This window comes from Desmodus rotundus, chromosome 5, assembly GCF_022682495.2.
Source record: "Desmodus rotundus isolate HL8 chromosome 5, HLdesRot8A.1, whole genome shotgun sequence".
Lineage (NCBI taxonomy): Eukaryota > Metazoa > Chordata > Mammalia > Chiroptera > Phyllostomidae > Desmodus > Desmodus rotundus.
The window spans coordinates 151,036,488-151,052,898 of record NC_071391.1 but is presented as its reverse complement, the minus strand read 5'-3'; the positions used below and the strand labels follow the sequence as shown (position 1 = coordinate 151,052,898).

Here is a 16,411-nt window from a genome sequence, read left to right as displayed (position 1 = left end):
ACGCCTGCCATGTGAAACCTAGAGAAATGAGCCATAATTGCAAGAGGCTCTGGAAGAGACACACTTATGGAAAAGAAACCAGGGCTCCCTGATCACAGTTCCTGGCAGAGAAGTGACCTCCACGGTTTAATAAGGGCAAACCAGACGAGGGTGCTCCGACCTGCTATTGTCAGGAAGACCCCGAACCACACGACAGATGGTAATGGAAGTCGTGCATTCTTGTCTGGGCGGCTTAGGCAAATGCCACACGTCTGGCGCTGGAGAAGTTCTCTAGAAAAGACAGTGAATAAAGAAGGCAAGGTGGCATTTCCTTGACACTAGAAAAGAGCATTGGACAGCAGGGAAGGCATCCTCCCTGTTTGGAGGGGAAAGCAGAAAAACTCACCACCATGTAAAGCTCACAGCCAGTCACTGTGGACCGTGGAGGAGCAGGGAGGCAACGTGCTCACAGAATGAGGCTTTTTGGTAAGCCTTTCTCCTAGGAATGCAAGCTAGAACTGGGCTGTGGAGAGCCTTTTGGTCATTAGGAATAGAACTTAAGGTAAAAGGGTATTCTCCTTTCCAAGTGTATTTCCCTACCCCTACCCCTGCGGCTAAGTGTAGTAGCTGCTCATTTAAAAACTCCTTCGACCCTTTATTTGCTGTTAGTAAAGAGGAGGAGTAGGGAGACTCGGGTTTAAATCCTGACTCCTCATCCTTTTAGTTGGGGAACTACCACGAGTTATTTAACTTCCTCGTGGCAGCGGGGATCATGGTACCTACCTCAGGGAGCTGTTGTGTGGATTAATTCAATTTAAGGCTTAAGTGCCGGCAAGCGGTAGGTACCGTATTTTGCCATGTATAATGGGCACTTTTTTCCCCAAATTCTTGAGGGAAAAATAAGGGTGGGTGTGATGATTACATACCATGGGTGTAATAATAGGTGCAATAATCCCACATGTAATGCACACAAAATGTGGGTGCAACATTGTACATGGGAGCACATTTTACAAAAAAAAACCAAAGCAATTTCTTATTCTTCTCTCCCTGGAATCTAGGCCTCTTATAATAATAAAAGTCACAAGAAACTTCACCAGGTTGTGAAGGAGTAAGCCCCAGTCTCTCCTGAGTTGTCTGGAAGTAATTGTCCCCCGGCAGGTGGGGATCCCTGGGATAGGGGTCATTGATCTCCTCTGTCTGGGCCGAATGGCCCTCTTTGAGTCCCTTCTCTGCTCTTCAACCACATTCCCACTGATGGCAGGAGGAAGGGGAGCTTTTATCTTAACCATTTCCCATTTTGGGACCTACAGCTTGTAGCAATTTTTAAGTTTCCTAATAGAAAAAAAAATTATCGAGCATCTCCTGAAGTTGCTGGGATTGGAGTTGATATTCTGGCTTTATAATTTTTGTTGTCTCTTGCCAAGGTCTGCACCACCAATGAAAATAGCACCATGGGTGTCTGGGCAGTTCCAGAAACAGAGTGGACTTGGAAATAGCTCGTCCGCCGTGAGCAAGCTGGAGACGGGCTACCGGGCCTGCGCTCGGAGCCTGATGCCTGTGGCGACCCTGGGCCCCTGAGTGCATCCTTAGTAAAGTTCTTGAGTCTGTTTATCTCAAACAGAACTCCTGGGGCACGCAAAGCTGACTCAGTGCCTGGGGGTGCGCTGTGTTAGGCATCTGTTGCCACTTCGCTGGGCTGGCCCAGGAAACAAGAGCACTGGGAGGAAAGATTCTTTCCTCTTCCATTTAACAGAAGGGTTCTTTATGCAAATTCTTCTCCCCTCAGGATCTGGGTCCCTGCTCAAATCATCTTTGTGAAAACCTTTGATCTAAGCGGCTAAAGATATTTCCGAACCAATGATCAAAATAAAAGTATGTGCCAGGAGGTACAGCTGTCAGATGGCTCTGCCTGGTAGACCGGTTTTCTTGCCTCTTCCAAATAATTTCGGAAGCTCTTTATTCATTGCTACTCGTTTTTCATGACGACTGACTTCTGTTTTTCTTTGTTTTCAAGCTAGGTTTGCTTCAAGTGAAAAAAAAAAATTACTGTGAGTGGGGATGTAAAATGACCCAACTGCTTTGGAAAATGATTTGACAGTTAAACATACACCGACCTTAGGACCCAGCAATTCTGCTCCCAAGACTCTACCCAGGAGTATTGGATATGTAGGGCTACAAAAGGGACTGGCATGAGAATATTCATGTTAGTGTTGTTTATAGTAGCCTCAAGGTGGAAGTAATTCAAATGTCTGTCAACAGGGAAATAAATTTGGCATGACTGTACAGTAGAATACTTCCCAGCAATAAAGGGAAGAAACTATTGAAACACGTAAAAACACAAATTTAAAATTTATTATGCTGAGTGAAAAAAAGGCAGATATAACACCCACTACACTGCACGGTCCCGCCTATGGGAAGTTCAAGAGCACACAAAAGTAATCTCTAGTTATAGAACTCAGAAAAGTGGCTCCCTCTTCCCTCTGGGAAGAGTTGGTGAATGGACATGGGCCTGAGGCAATTTCTCAGAGTGATGAAAATGCTCTATATCTTGACCTGGGTAGTGGTTACATGGGTATGTACGTAAGTAAAAATTCCCTGAGTGTACACTTCAGTTGTGCCCTTTGTTCTATGTATGTGAATACACACACACCCTTAACTAAAAGGCAGTATTGTACTCTCTACTTGGTGCCTAAGACAGCCCCTGGATTAGTTGTCTATTGTTACAGGACAAATTACCCCCCAAATTTAGCAGATTAAAACGGCAAACATGATCTCATTATGAGACCTGCTTCTGTGGGTCTCGCATTTGGGGGCGGCTCGCTGGGTGGTGGAGGCTACGGGTCTTTCATGAGGTTGTGGTCAGGACGTCAGCCAGCATTACAATCCTCTGCAGGCTTGACCGGAGCTGGCGGATTCGCTGCCAAGGTAGACCATTCACCTTGTCGTGGCTGCTGACAGGGGCTTCGATCCTTTGCTGGGTGTCTACAGGAGGCTGCAGTTCCTCGTCACATGGGCTTCTCCATGAGGCTACTCGAGTGTCCTCACAACGTGGCAGCTGGCTTCACCCAGAGTGAGCAGGTCAAGAGAGAGCGAGGGGCAGGCCACTCTCTCCTAATGGTAGAAGCCACGACATACACTTTCACATTCTCCACATCCTGTTTCTTTAGACTCCAGTCCCTAAGTAGAGTTCAGATTCAAGGAGAGAAAAATTAGGCTCTATGTTCAAAGATCACTGAAAAAAAAAAATATCTGGACATATCATAGGTAAAACCATGACGTCCAGAGCATAACTTGGCAAACATTAGTTTACTAAGTGCTTGCCTTTGCCCTTCAGCATGTTAAATAAATCCCACCCCATTTTGTTAAGTGACCCTGAACTAACTGATCAGCAAAAGATGGTTCTAATGTGGCATCTTCAGTTTTGAGCCCAAACTAGGTCACTTTTAAAAAGATTATATTTTATTGCCCTGGCTGGTGTGGCTCAGTGGACTGAGCACTGGCCTGTGAACAAACGAGTCGCCAGTTCGATTCCTAGTTAGGACACATGCCTGGGTTTCGGGCCAGATCCCTAGCTGGGGGCACGTGAGGGGCAACCACATACTGATGTTTCTCTCTCTCTCTTTCTCCCTCCCTTCCCCTCTCTCTAAAAATAAATAAATAAATAAATTTAAAAATTATATTTTATTGATTGTTATCATAGTTGTTCCAATTTTTCCCCTTTGTTCCCCTACACCCAGTGTCCCCCACTCCCTCAGGCAATCCCCCCACCATTGTTCATGTCCATGGGTCATGTGTATAAGTTCTTTGGCTACTCCATTTCCTGTATTATACATTACATCCCCATGGCTATTCTGTATCTATTTGTACTTCTTTTTTTAAAACAATTTTATTTATTGTTGTTTAGTTACAGTTGTCCCACCTTTTCCCCCATTGCTCTCCCCTGACGCGGATCCTGGCCCGCAGGATCAGGTGTTGTGGCTGCAATATACAAATACACACAGACTACCGACCGAGTCCTGTGGAGGAAAAGGGACTGCGCAGCCACTCTCTCAAGAGGAGAGCGCTCCAACACTTGCCTTGACAGGCTTTTATTGTTTTTCTAGGTCCCTTACATCAAAGATGGTCCTCATTTACTATGCATAGGTTTGTTTTGGGTGGTTATCTTACAGACAACAAAGGAGAGGATGTCACTAAATACATCAAAGAAGGATATTTGCAATGTAAAGGGAGAAATGGTCAAAACCGGTTATGCTCCATACCTGGAAGGTCTAGCTCAGATTTTAGGAAGATAAAGATACTCAGTAAACATTTGCTGCCTCAGGGTGAGGGAGTTTTAGCAAGAGCAAGTCTCATAGCAGTCTAGGTACGATGCAGGCCTGACTTCCCACTGGAGAACTTATCCATGGACGCGGGTCCTGCCCGCCAACCTCGCTCCCCACTGGCTTTTCTGAGTGGGGGCTGAGCCACATTTCCCATGCTTGGAACGGTTCCCCATACTCCCCTCCCCTGCCCCCTCCACAGAAGATCCCCGCATTGTCCTTTCGTGTGAGTCCTCTATTCTGTTCCTTTGCTTGTCCCTTCCCCCTCTCCCCCTCATTATCCCCCTACACTGTACCCTCTAGTCACTGCCAGTTTGTGCTTTATTTCCATATTTGTACTTCTTAATCCTCTCACCTCTTCACCCATTCTTCACCTCCCCCCACCACAATCTGGTGACTAACTTCTTTTCTCTTGCTGCTTTTAAACTTTGGCCTTTTAATTATGATGTGGCTTGGAGTGGGCCTCTTTGCATCCATCATAATTGGGACTCTCTGTGCTTCCTGGACTTGCATGTCTATTTCCTTCACCAAATTAAGGAAGTTTTCTTTCATTTTTTCAAATAGATCTCCAATTTCTTGCTCTTTTCTCCTCCTTCTGGAGAAGAGAAAGAGTGAATGTTGGATCTCTTGAAGTCCTACAGGCTGCTTACACTATCCTTGTTTTTTTTGGATTCGTTTCCTTCTTCTTGTTCTGATTGGTTGTTTTTTGCTCCCTTATGTTCCAAATCATTGATTTGGTTGTTGACTTCATCCACTCTACTGTTGTTTCCCTGTAAATTGTTCTTTATTTCAATTAGTGTATCCTTCGTTTTTGACTGGATCTTTTTTATGTTGCTGAGGTCCTCACTAAGTTTCTTGAGCATCCTTATAACCAGTATTTTGAACTCTGCATCTGAGAGATTGCGTATCTCCATTTTGTTTCATTCTTTTTCTGGGGTTTTGATCTGTTTTTTTCATTTGGGCCATGATTCTTTGTCTTCTCGTTTGGGCAGCCTCCCTGTATTTGTTTCTATGTATTAGGTAGAGCTTCTTTGACTCCTTGTCTTGGTAGTGTGGCCTACTGTAGTTCCCTGGAGGGTCCAGTGGCACAACCTCTCCTATCACCCAAGCTGAGTACCTGAGATTCACCCTTCGTATGTGCTGAGTATAGCCCCCTCTTATAACTGAGGCTTGGTTGTTGTTGGTAGATCAAAAAGAGGGATTTACCCAGGCCAATCAGCTGCAAGGACTGGCTGTGACCATTGACCACCAACCTCCACTGTCCATGGTGGATTAGCTGTGCTGGGGCAGGTTGGTGGTGCTCGGATACGGTCTTAGCTGTCCACTGGGATTTCCCAGGTGATACAGGCCAAGGTCACCCCCCTACCTGTGTTTTGCCCAGGGCCACCCTGTCTGAGCTGTAAAGCAATCTGAGATGGCTACTATTTGTACTGGGCTTAGAAATTCCCAGGTGAAGCCAAGTTGTGACTCTAATCTGGCTGTTGCTAGGGTTTATTGAAGCCAGGTGTTGTTTGTTTGATAGCATTTAGGAGCCAAGACCAGCCATTCCTATGGAAAAGCAGCTTGGGTGAGCCCATAAGCTAGGTGGGGCAGAGCCTCTGGGGATCTCCAAGGTGGGTCAAACCATTTTAGCCAGGCTGATGGAGTCTCAGATTTGGTACCAGCTTGTCAGCTCTGTGGGGAGAGGGTTTAGTAAAGGGACAATGGCCTCTGCTCACCTTGATGCCAGATACTTCAGTTCCTCCCTGTGTACCAATGGTGACTTTCAAGCTGCTACCCGGTGCTGGAGTTCAGAGGGAGTGATTCTGAGTAGGTGAGTCTGTGTGTGGATTTGTAGGGAAAATGAAGTTAGTCAGACTCCCTCACCCAGATGTCCAAGCAACTATGACTTAGCAGTGTTCATATAACCTCGAGAATGGGCCCACATGCCCAGATTCACACTCTATTATATAGTATCTTGGCATCCTGCCGGCTCTGCGTGCATTTAGTATATAAGGGAGTTGGGACTTCCTGTGGCAAGACATGTGGCTTGTGCTGTGTGTGGGTCACCCCACCCCAGAATAAATGCATGTCAAACATCCCAGTGGCTCCATGAATTTTCTTCCGTCTGCCTGTATCCCATGTGAACCTGCTCGGCCTTGAACGGCTGCTGCAAGACAGGGTTCTTTAAGAGGAACTGCTTGGGGCTCTAGCAGTTTCTTCACTGACACCCCCCACTGGATTTTGCCATCAGAAGTTGTGGGGACTTATCTTCCTGACACTGTAATCCTGGGCTGGGGGGCCTGGTGTGGGTCTGGGTTTCCTCACTCCCAAGATATCCCTCCTGAATTTTTATCCATATGGGTGTAGGACCAGCCTGTTCCACCTCTGTGCCCCCCCTCCCCCACCGATCAGTTTGGATGGATGTAGTTTCTTTAATTCTGTAATTGTCAGATTTCCATTCACCTTGATTTTGTGGTTGTCAGACTTCCATTTCGCTTGATTTCTGATGTTGCTCAGTGATGGTTGTTTTATATTTTAGTTGTAGTTTTGATTTGGTTGTGTGAAGAGCCATGTCTGCCTACTCTGCCATCTTGACCAGAAGTCCATCCAAAACTAGGTCATTTAAGCAACCTGAAATAAATGTATTATGTCTCAAGTTCTATCAGCTTTACCAATGAGTTCTTCTGAACCATAAAAGCTAAGAAAAATTTGTCACTAGCTAAGGTCTAGGGCATTCCTAGTTTGACCTCGGGGATGCTCTTTGCAACACAATTCCCTGGTCCAGATGTGGGATGAACAGGCAACAAACAAGCCACGGCTGTAGTGAGCTGGCAGGAAGAAGGAGCTAGTGTTTGTGTTCCAGGTGTCATTTCACTAGCTGACCTCCCCTGCTTTGCTGAGGAGAATCATTGACCATCATTAAAAAAATCAATCTGGTTACTGTCATCTACCTTAGAACAATCCATGCAGAGTCACTCATCCCCTACCCAGTTTCCGCTATTATTAAAATCTTAGCATTAGTGTGGTAAATTTGATACAATTAATGAACCAATATTGATACATAATTATTCAAAAAAGTCCATACTTTATTCAGATTTCATTAATTTTTACCTAATATTTTTCTGTTTCAGGATCCTGCCCATAACAACACATTCCATTTAGTCATCAGGCTCCTTTTGGCTATGACAGCTTCTCCAACTGGCCTTGCTTTTGATGACCTTGACAGTTCTGAGAACTGCTGGTCATGTGGTAGGTTGTCCCTCAAATGGGATTTGTCTGATGTGTCTCTTGTGATTAGATTGGGGTTATGGGTTTTTGAGAGGAAGGTCACAGAAGTAATGTAGCATTTTTATTACATCATATTAAGAACACATACTCTCAATATAATTTACAACTGCTGATATTGACCTTGATCACCTGGCTGACATAGTGTATGTGAGGTCGCTCAAGTGCAAAGGGGTCCCCCTCGCCTTTCTCTTCTGTACTCTTTGCAAGTACTGTGAGCAGCCACACTTGAGGAGTGGGGAGTTATGCTCCCCCTCAATATAAACATTTTTAAAGCTTTGGGACAAGTTGTGAAATGACTCTCCAGAAAGACTATACCAGTTTACATTCTCAGCAGCCATGTGAAAATGTATCTACTTTAGTGAAAACTTTGCCAGTATTGGATATTATCCTTTAGAAAAAATCTTCTCCTTTGAAAGAGGGAAACGAAATTTCATTTCAATTTGCATTTATAAATTTATTAAAAAGTTTGCCTATTTTAAAAATGATATGCTGTGTTGGACATTTTATATTTTCTTTCAGGGTGTACTTGTACATCTTGGTTTATTTTTAAAAATTGGGGTGTTTATGTTTTGTTAATTTTCAAGATATTAACAGTTTAACTGGTCATATATGTTGCCATGTGGCCAGTATTATTTTTTTTTTAAGTTTTCCTTTTGCCTTTTGATTTTGATTATGATCTTTTTGGGAGTATGCAAATTTTCATTTCACATAATCAACTCTTTCAGTTTTTTTCTTCATAATTTCTTTGTTGTCACATTTAAAAAGGCTAAATTTATATTTTGTGAAATACCTGGACAAATTCATACTTAGGCAGTTACTATTTCTGGAAGTTACTGTTTTTAAAAGCCGAGCTCCCATGAAATGGGAGAACATAATCTTTTTGAGCTTTGTCTCTGAAACTGGTTGTGGACACACATTAAGAAGGGCAAATGTAAATTGTGCTTTCTCTTTGGGGCTTCTGGGGCTGGTTTAAATGTTTTAAAGAATTCTCCAAATGAAAGTGAACTGGCTGACATGTGATACTAAGTTCTTTGGGGCCGCTGATGGCAAACTAATGGGATGACTTAAAATGTGTGAGCCTTGTGAGAGATGAGCTTTAGGGTGTAGGAGGAAAGGAAGTGTGATTATTCAGTAAGGAGGCTATTTCGATCACCATCCTTCAGTAATCTACATATCCAAATGAGCACTCAGAGCAGGGAGAGAGGGGCTTGGGGGTGCTGGGGTGGTGGGGGTGGCCATAAACATGTATTTCAACAAATAGCTCTTTCCTAAAAATATTTTTAGAACAATCTCATTAGCATTTTCTTCTGAGCTAATTTCAGCCATGAAATAAAATGAGATGTACTTCACAAGGTAAAATAATAAATGGAAATAAGCCAGACTATATGTGGCAGACTGGGGTGTGGACAGAATGCTAATGAGGCACTCTCCTCTCTCCTTACGCTCTCAGGCTTCAAGAGTGAGTCACAAGTCCCTTTCCTCGTGGCCAGGTTGGGAAAGCCCTTCGGTGGAGAACCTGAGAGCAAGTCAGTGAATCGCTGACTGCTAGATTCGAAGGCTCCACTCAGTTATGAGACAGAAAGTTCTTCAAGGGACTTGGAGGAGACAGAACAGAACAGTGTCCCTACCTGCACCCCCTCCCCACTAGTTAAGAAATACCTCCTGAGCTAGGAATGGGAAAGAGTTTGAAGAGAAGCCACCGGGTTATGTGTGAGTGTGGGGCCCTCTGTGCTGATGTGGATCCCGGCCAGCGGGATCCTGTGTTGTGGCAGCAATAGACAAATACACACGGACTACTAATATACACAGAAATCCTGTGGAGGAAAAGGGGTGGTATGGCCACTCTCTAAGTGAGAGAGAGGGCGAGAGGGCCAGAGAGAGCCCAAGAGAGAGCCCACCCTGCCTGGACAGGCTTGTATTGCTTTTCTGGGCACATCGAGGATGGTCCTCATTTACTAGGCACAAGTTCACTGTAGGTGATCACCTTTTACAGAAAACAAAGGACAGAATACTGCTAATTACTTCAAAGAGAAGGATGTTTACAGTTCAAGGGGGAAAGTGGTTGAACTGGTTACACTCCATACTTGGGTCGTTTAGCACAGATTTTAGGAAGTTAAAGATACTCAGTAAACGTTTGCTGCCTCAATCCAGGGTGAGGGAGTTTTAGCAAAAGCAAGTCTCATAGCAGCCTAGGTACAATGCAGGCCTGATTTCACACGGGAGAACCTGTCCGTGGGTGTGGGTCCTGCCCGCGGAACCTCGCATCCACTGGCTTTTCCAAGTGGGATCTGGGCTACATTTCCCATGTGTGGAACAGTTCCCTATACTGTGCCCCATCTCTGATCTCAAGGCTTCATCTGCAGGGTCCGAGAGAAGAGAAGCCTGTGTCCCCATTGCTGGGTCATACATTCTCTGAGGCTGAGGAGAGAGTGAACCAGCAAGCCTTGGGGAGAAATGCCTCGTGTCCCCTTGATGTGGCAGAGTTGGAATGGTGATGTGGCATGTCCAGGTACAAAGGATGAGAGGTTGTCTGCCCCAGTCTCCTACAGATCAGAGGGGCATAAGAGGGCCACCACAATGTCCCGAAGGCTTCTATGGGGAATGCAATTTAGCAGAGAAGGAGAGAGAGCCAGGGGGTCAGCCCAGGTGAGGCGTGAGAACTAGCTGAGGCTGGAGCTGCCGTCTCAATGGACAAGACCAATGAGGACCCCCTTGGGACCAACACACGAACCAGGCCACCTTTCAGAGGAGCGTAAAGCATGCCGGCTTTGACAGGACAGGTTAAGACCAACAAGTGGGCTCCTCAGGTAAGTCCTTGAGAACTGAGATTCAGTTCCAGGGAAGAGAAAGATGAGAGATGAAAGAGTTTTAAACCTAATTGTCACTGAATGATGAACTTGAATCGACAATGACTAAATTTGGATGAGTTTATCTGAGAGTGACTACATTCAGTTTCCTGTGCTCTGAGGCAGAACGGAAGCTCAAGGCAGAAATTACACTCAATTATGGGAGAACAGAGAAAATAACGTTTTTGCACACTTTAGTCAGTGACTGTGAAGTTGGTACTGGCTCCGATAATTACAGTCAGCCAGGTGACAGCAGAATCTCAAGACAGTCGACGGAATCATTATGGGCTGCCCTTCCAGGTTATTACCTGATCTTGGCTGCAGCACAAAAGGTCAACACAATGTCTTATTGGAAATCATGATGAAATCCATTCAAATTTCTGTTCAAAATGTTCTCTTTATATCAGAGAGCAGAGCTAACACTTGCTGGTGGAACAAATACATTTTTCAACTTCTGAGGAGGCCCAGGCTGGACTGGAACCCCGTGACCAATGGGGGAAGGTGTGGAATTGCAGGTTGTGTTGAATAGCTGCTGTCTGGCCCTCCGGACCCAGCCTGCACTCTTCTCCATCCCTCTCAGTGCCCTGGGAGGCAGATCCCAGGTACCCTGCCCTTAGAGGCTTGGGTGGGAGCTTGGAGGGAGGGAGAAGCATGAGTTGGGGTATTGATTCCTCCATCTCCCTTTGGGAGAGTCTCTTCAGCTCCCCAGGATTCTTTCTTTCTGGGAAGTGGCCGTGCTAAAGAGGTTGGTTAAGGGTCTTAACTAATGGTGCCTGGCCCTTTAAATCTGGTATCCATAGCAATTCAGGCAGGGCCATTATTATGTATTTGCTGGTGTACTCAGTAGGAGGACTCCACCACAGGGGGGCAAGTCAAAGCCTGCCACGACTGCCCTGGCTTTCTGTAATTGGAATCTGTGCATGGGCTTGAAGGAGCCCATTATGAAAACAGCTATTTCCATACACTCCCAGCCAACACTCTAAACGATTGCCACTCTTGCTCAGGAAGAGCCATGAGGATTTGAAAAAAACATTTCTGGGTGACATTGAGGAGACAGTGACATGATTCAGGTAAGTTTCATTATCAAATGAATCTCGTGCCCACCCAGGCCTCCAATGAGACCTCATTCCTGCTAAGGGAAAGATAAGCATCCTGAATTAAACACACTCTTATTTTAGACGATTGACAATGGGCTTCAGTAACTGAACATATATACTGTGAGGCAATTTAGGCATATTTTACATCAAAAAGTAGAAAGTCAGTCCAGTTTTAAAAACCTGAAGGGAGTATTAAAAATGCTTCACAATTTACCTCTTTTTGTAATTGATGAATATTGATACATTACTAATTTATGTCCATAGTTTAAATTAAGATTCACTCTTGTGTTGTACATTCTATGGGTTTTGACAAATACGTAATTCCACAGATCTACCATTATATCACACAGAGTATTTTCATTGCCCTAGAAATCCCCTGTGCCCCACCTATTCATTTCTCTCCCTCTCTTCAAGCCCCTGGCAACCACTGATCTTTTCACTGTCTTTAACTTTGCCTTTTCCAGAATATCATGTAGTTGGAAATCATGTAGTATGTAGCCTTTCAGACTGGCTTCTTTCACTTAACAATACATGTATACTTAAAGTTCCTCCAAGTCTTTTCATGGCTTCATAGATCATTACTTTCCACTGCTGTATAATATTCCATTGCATAGCTATACCACAATTTGTTTATCCATTCACTTATTAAACATTGTGGTTGTTTCCAATTTTGGGGAATTATGAATAAAGTTGCTAAAACATTTGTGTGCAGGTTCTTGTGTGGACATGTTTTCAAATTACTTGGGTAAATATCTAGGAGTGAAATTGCTAAGACCATACTTATCTTTTAAAACTGTTTCAAAGTGGCTGGTACCATTTTTCATTCCTCTCATACCAGCAATATATGAGAGTTTCTCTTGTTCTACATCCTTGCCAGAATTTGGAATTGTTAATTTTTAGGATTAGAGCCATACTAATAGGTCTTTAGTGGTATCTTACTGTTTTAATTTGTAATTTGCTAATAGCATATATAATGTTGAGCATCTTTTCATATGCTTACTTGCCATGTGTATATCTTCTTTGTTGAGGTCTGTTAAGATCTTTTGTCCATTATTCTAGTTGAGTTGTTTTCTTATTGTTGAATTCTAGGAGTTCGTTGTATATTTTGGTACAAGTCCTTCACCAGATATATGTTTTGCAAAGATTTTCTCCCAGTCTAGGGTTGTCTATTCATTCTCTTAACAGGGTCTTTTGTAGAGGAGAAGTTTTAAATTCTAATAAAATCTAGCTTGTTAATTTATTCTTTTACAGATTGTGTATTTGGTGTTGTATCTAAAAGTCATTACAAAATTCAAGGTCACCTACATTTTCTCCTATGTTATCTTCTAGAACTTTTATAGTGTGCCCTTTACAGTTATGTCTGTGATCCATTTTGAGTTCATTTTTGTGAATTTATTTTTTAAGAACAGTTTTAGATTTACATCAAACTGAGCAGACGTTACAGAGAACTTCTTTAACCCCCCTCTGCCCAATCCCTGTATAGTATACACTTGAGTTTTTAAACATGTCCTTTCTTAGCAAAAAGGAGAAATTAGTGTGGGGTGGAGCAGTTAGGGGCTAGTGCTCCATGGAAGAGGTGAGACTAGGAAGGCTCTAGAAGAGTAATAGGATTTGGATAAGTGGAGGTACCTAAGGGGCAAAGTATGAGCAGAAGGACTGGCTTGCTTGGGGTTGCAGGGGTGGGGACAGTGACTGGATGGGCTTTGCTTATCACATCAGGCAGAGGTGGAATTGGTCTTGCAGAACTCCAGTGTGAGTAATCAGAACTTGATAAAGTGCTTAGAGATAAGATCTGAGTAGATCCCTTTGGGTCTGGGTCTTTTAGGACCATTGGATTGGGTTTCCCTTATACCTCAAGGCAGATTTGCATCTTTGCAAACCTGAACTATTTGCATCTTTGAATCAGAATTACAGGCTCATGCCAGGGAGTGTTTCTAATGAGAAGGACTACCCTTCTGGGGAAAAGCTACCAAATGGGGCTGCAGCCTTTTCATTCCTCACAAGAGTGGAATTTTGTGTATACAAACCAGGGGGGTGGGTGGCGGGGTGAGGTGTCAGGGGACCTGCTGGGGTGGTCAGAAACAGTAACTGCAGACCCCAGGGGAAGTTGTCCTGAGCTCCCCAGGCCCCTCCCTGGCTGGCTGTATTGAAGTCAGTCTTTACAGAGCTTTGTCATTTCTGGTGGGCAAGAGGACCCTGGGGGTCTCTCAGGAGGGGGGAAAGTAAAAAGGAACCACACAAGTTCCATTGCTTTACTCACCACTAAGGGAAGAACAAAGAGGGCATTACATTTCTTTTTTTTTCTTGGTCTGAGTTAACCTCAAGTAGCTTCTCTGGAGTTACATGTAATGGCTTATTCAGGTGACCAGTAATGACACTACAGAAATTTTAAAGTTTTCATCGTGAAAACACACATTCATTGTCAGATGTTAGTTACTGCCCTCTCCATAATGTCTGTCTGCATCCAAGTCTTGTTCCCAATCCCAATGCCACCACCTTGAGTTCAGGCCACCACCCGACTACAAGGCCAACTGCATACTTGTTCTCCTTGGTTATATAGTCCCTCTCTGTGTCTTGGGTTCAAAACGTTCTTTTCCTTTGTGAAGCCTCTCATTCACTCTTCTTGTTGATTCCCCCCTCAGTCCAGGACCTCAGCACCTTACCTCTCACTCCCCTGTACCCTCTGCACCGAATCTAGGTTCTTTGGCTGGGATCTCAAGACATGCCCTCTAAAAACTTACAAGACCATCCCATGTGTCATCCCGCCTGTCTTTGGTCCACTGCTGCTCATGTTTCTGCCTCTCCGCCTCACGTATTCTCTCTTCTCTCTTCCTCCAAAGAACAACTTAAGTTCTACTTTTTCTATGTAGGGTTGCCATTTGAAGCAAATAAAATGCCCAGATATTCAGTTAAATTTGAATTTTAGATAAACAACAAAAGCTTTTAAAATGATACATACTTATGCTAAAAAATCTGGTTTTCTGAAATTAACATTTACTTAGGCACCCTATATTTTACCTGTCAACCCTGCCCAAATTCTGTCTTATCTTCTTTTATTTTCTCAAGTGTCTACTTCAGTTTTTCATTATATGGTATTTTGTAGTTATTGATGATACACATAGTATCAACACTCATCGAGCAATCATTTAATATCAGGCTCTGTATTTAGTTTTTCATACAATTTGTTGAATTCTTACAAGAAATATGTGATAAGGTAAGTACTACTATGATATCCATTTTATAAATAAGGACGCTGATTCTTTGAGAGGTTATTTTATTTGTTCAAGATCCCGAAGCTGATTAACATTGAACTTTGATATGTCTGAGGGTGACCAACTTGTTCAGGTACCCTTGGCACTGTTCTGCTTTTAATATTGGAAGTGCTTCTTTTCTGGGCATCCTCTCAGTTTGGGGCTAACCCTATATGTCTAACTTTAAAATGTGGGAGCCTCTCCTGCTCCTTATTTATTTATTTGTTTATTTTGAGGACCGTATGGACTAGTGTGCTTAGGGATGGCCAATCTTACGTGCAACCAAGACCTGAGCATGAGCAGCATCCATGATGACACTGGGCACTGCTTGCACAGATGTCAGGCTATTGTTCCCAGCAACAGCTCTTCTACATTGAAAGTGAAAATGCAGCTTCTTGGCAGGTGCCTCACTTGACAAGCAGAACCTTGAGAGACCTGCTGCTCTGAAGTCTGAGCTAGGGCATGCGCGAGGCTGGAGAAACAGGAGCCTTGGCGCCAGGAGGAGTGCAGCACAGAGGGTGGGCAGCAAGCTCATCAGCACCTTCCGGATGGACAGCACCCAAGAAAGCTCTCTGAGAGGCTCGTGTTCTTCTTGCTGGCACTGTGCTTTTGTGCAGTGGGCACATATCCAAAAGATTATGATATTATTACATTATTATATAATAACCAAGTGGTTAGCATGAGGATAGGTAGGTGTTGTTGTTAGGCTGCAGAGTGGCAGGGGGGGTGGGTGTGATGGGAAAGACAGAAACAGTAGATTACTGTCCCCCCAAGGGCACCTGTACAACTTGTCTCAACTTCATTTTGAATGGAGGTCATTATTGAGCACACACAAAATATGAAAACTAAGATGTCTGTGGAGAAATTATTTGCTATTTTAAGAATATTTATATAAATCGAATTGATAAAGGCTAAGACTCTTAAGGCAACTTTATTTTTAGTTGCTAAATTTCACATTAAAATGCTTGAATTTTAAAATTAGAGTTCTGGCCAAGATGGAGGCCTAGGTAGATATGCTTTGCCTCCTTGCACAATCAAAAGAAGGGCAACAACCAATTTAAAAACAAAAAACAACCAGAACTGCCAGAAAATCAAATTGTATGGAAGTCTGACAACCAAGGAGTTAAAAAAGAAACATTCACCCAGACTGGTAGGAGGGGCGGAAACAGGCAACCGAGGCAGAGAGGACACGCAGCACAGCAGCAGCTAGCAGACTGGGCAGGTGAACGGTGGCTGGTAGACCAGCTGGTGGACCAGGCGGGTGAGGCAGTGGCTGGTATACTGGCTGGTGGACCAGAAAGTTGAGAGGCAGCTGGTAGACCAGGTAGTCCCACATTCCCATGCAGATAAACCCAGGGGAACAACCAGGGAGTGAGTCAGACCACAACCCAGGGTTCCAGCTCAGGCAAAATAAAGCCTCAAAACCTCTGGCTGTAAAAATCTGTGGGGGTTGTGGCAGCAGGAGGAATTGCCAGTTTATTGGAAGTGGGGAAGAGCCAAGCAAGCAGCATTGTTCCCTCGCTGACCCCTCCCTCACATATAGCACCACAAGGAAGGGAAGTGTGTTGTTCCTCCCTAATACCTAAAGCTTCTCCCCTTACAATGTGGCAGTTGTGCGAGACAGAGAAATATGGCCCAAATGAAAGAAT

General features: G+C 44.0%; 1 protein-coding gene and 1 long non-coding RNA gene across 3 annotated transcripts in view; both read left to right on the top strand.

The window, feature by feature from the left end:
* The first annotated feature begins 38 nt into the window (after positions 1-38).
* Positions 39-9,498, top strand: LOC123478971 (uncharacterized). Its single transcript, XR_006654406.3, has 3 exons — positions 39-465; positions 7,412-7,529; positions 9,019-9,498. It is a non-coding gene; the product is annotated as an uncharacterized lncRNA (long non-coding RNA).
* Positions 9,499-10,002: 504 nt separating this feature from the next.
* CLIP4 (CAP-Gly domain containing linker protein family member 4) overlaps positions 10,003-16,411 on the top strand; it is a 62,315-nt gene continuing 55,906 nt past the window's right edge. The window contains exon 1 of one of the 2 annotated variants that reach the window (XM_053925371.1): positions 10,003-10,375. The gene's annotated coding sequence lies outside the window, so the exon portion shown is untranslated. Of the gene's footprint in view, positions 11,485-16,411 lie in introns of both variants that reach the window. The other variant, XM_053925370.1, reaches the window with a different exon arrangement.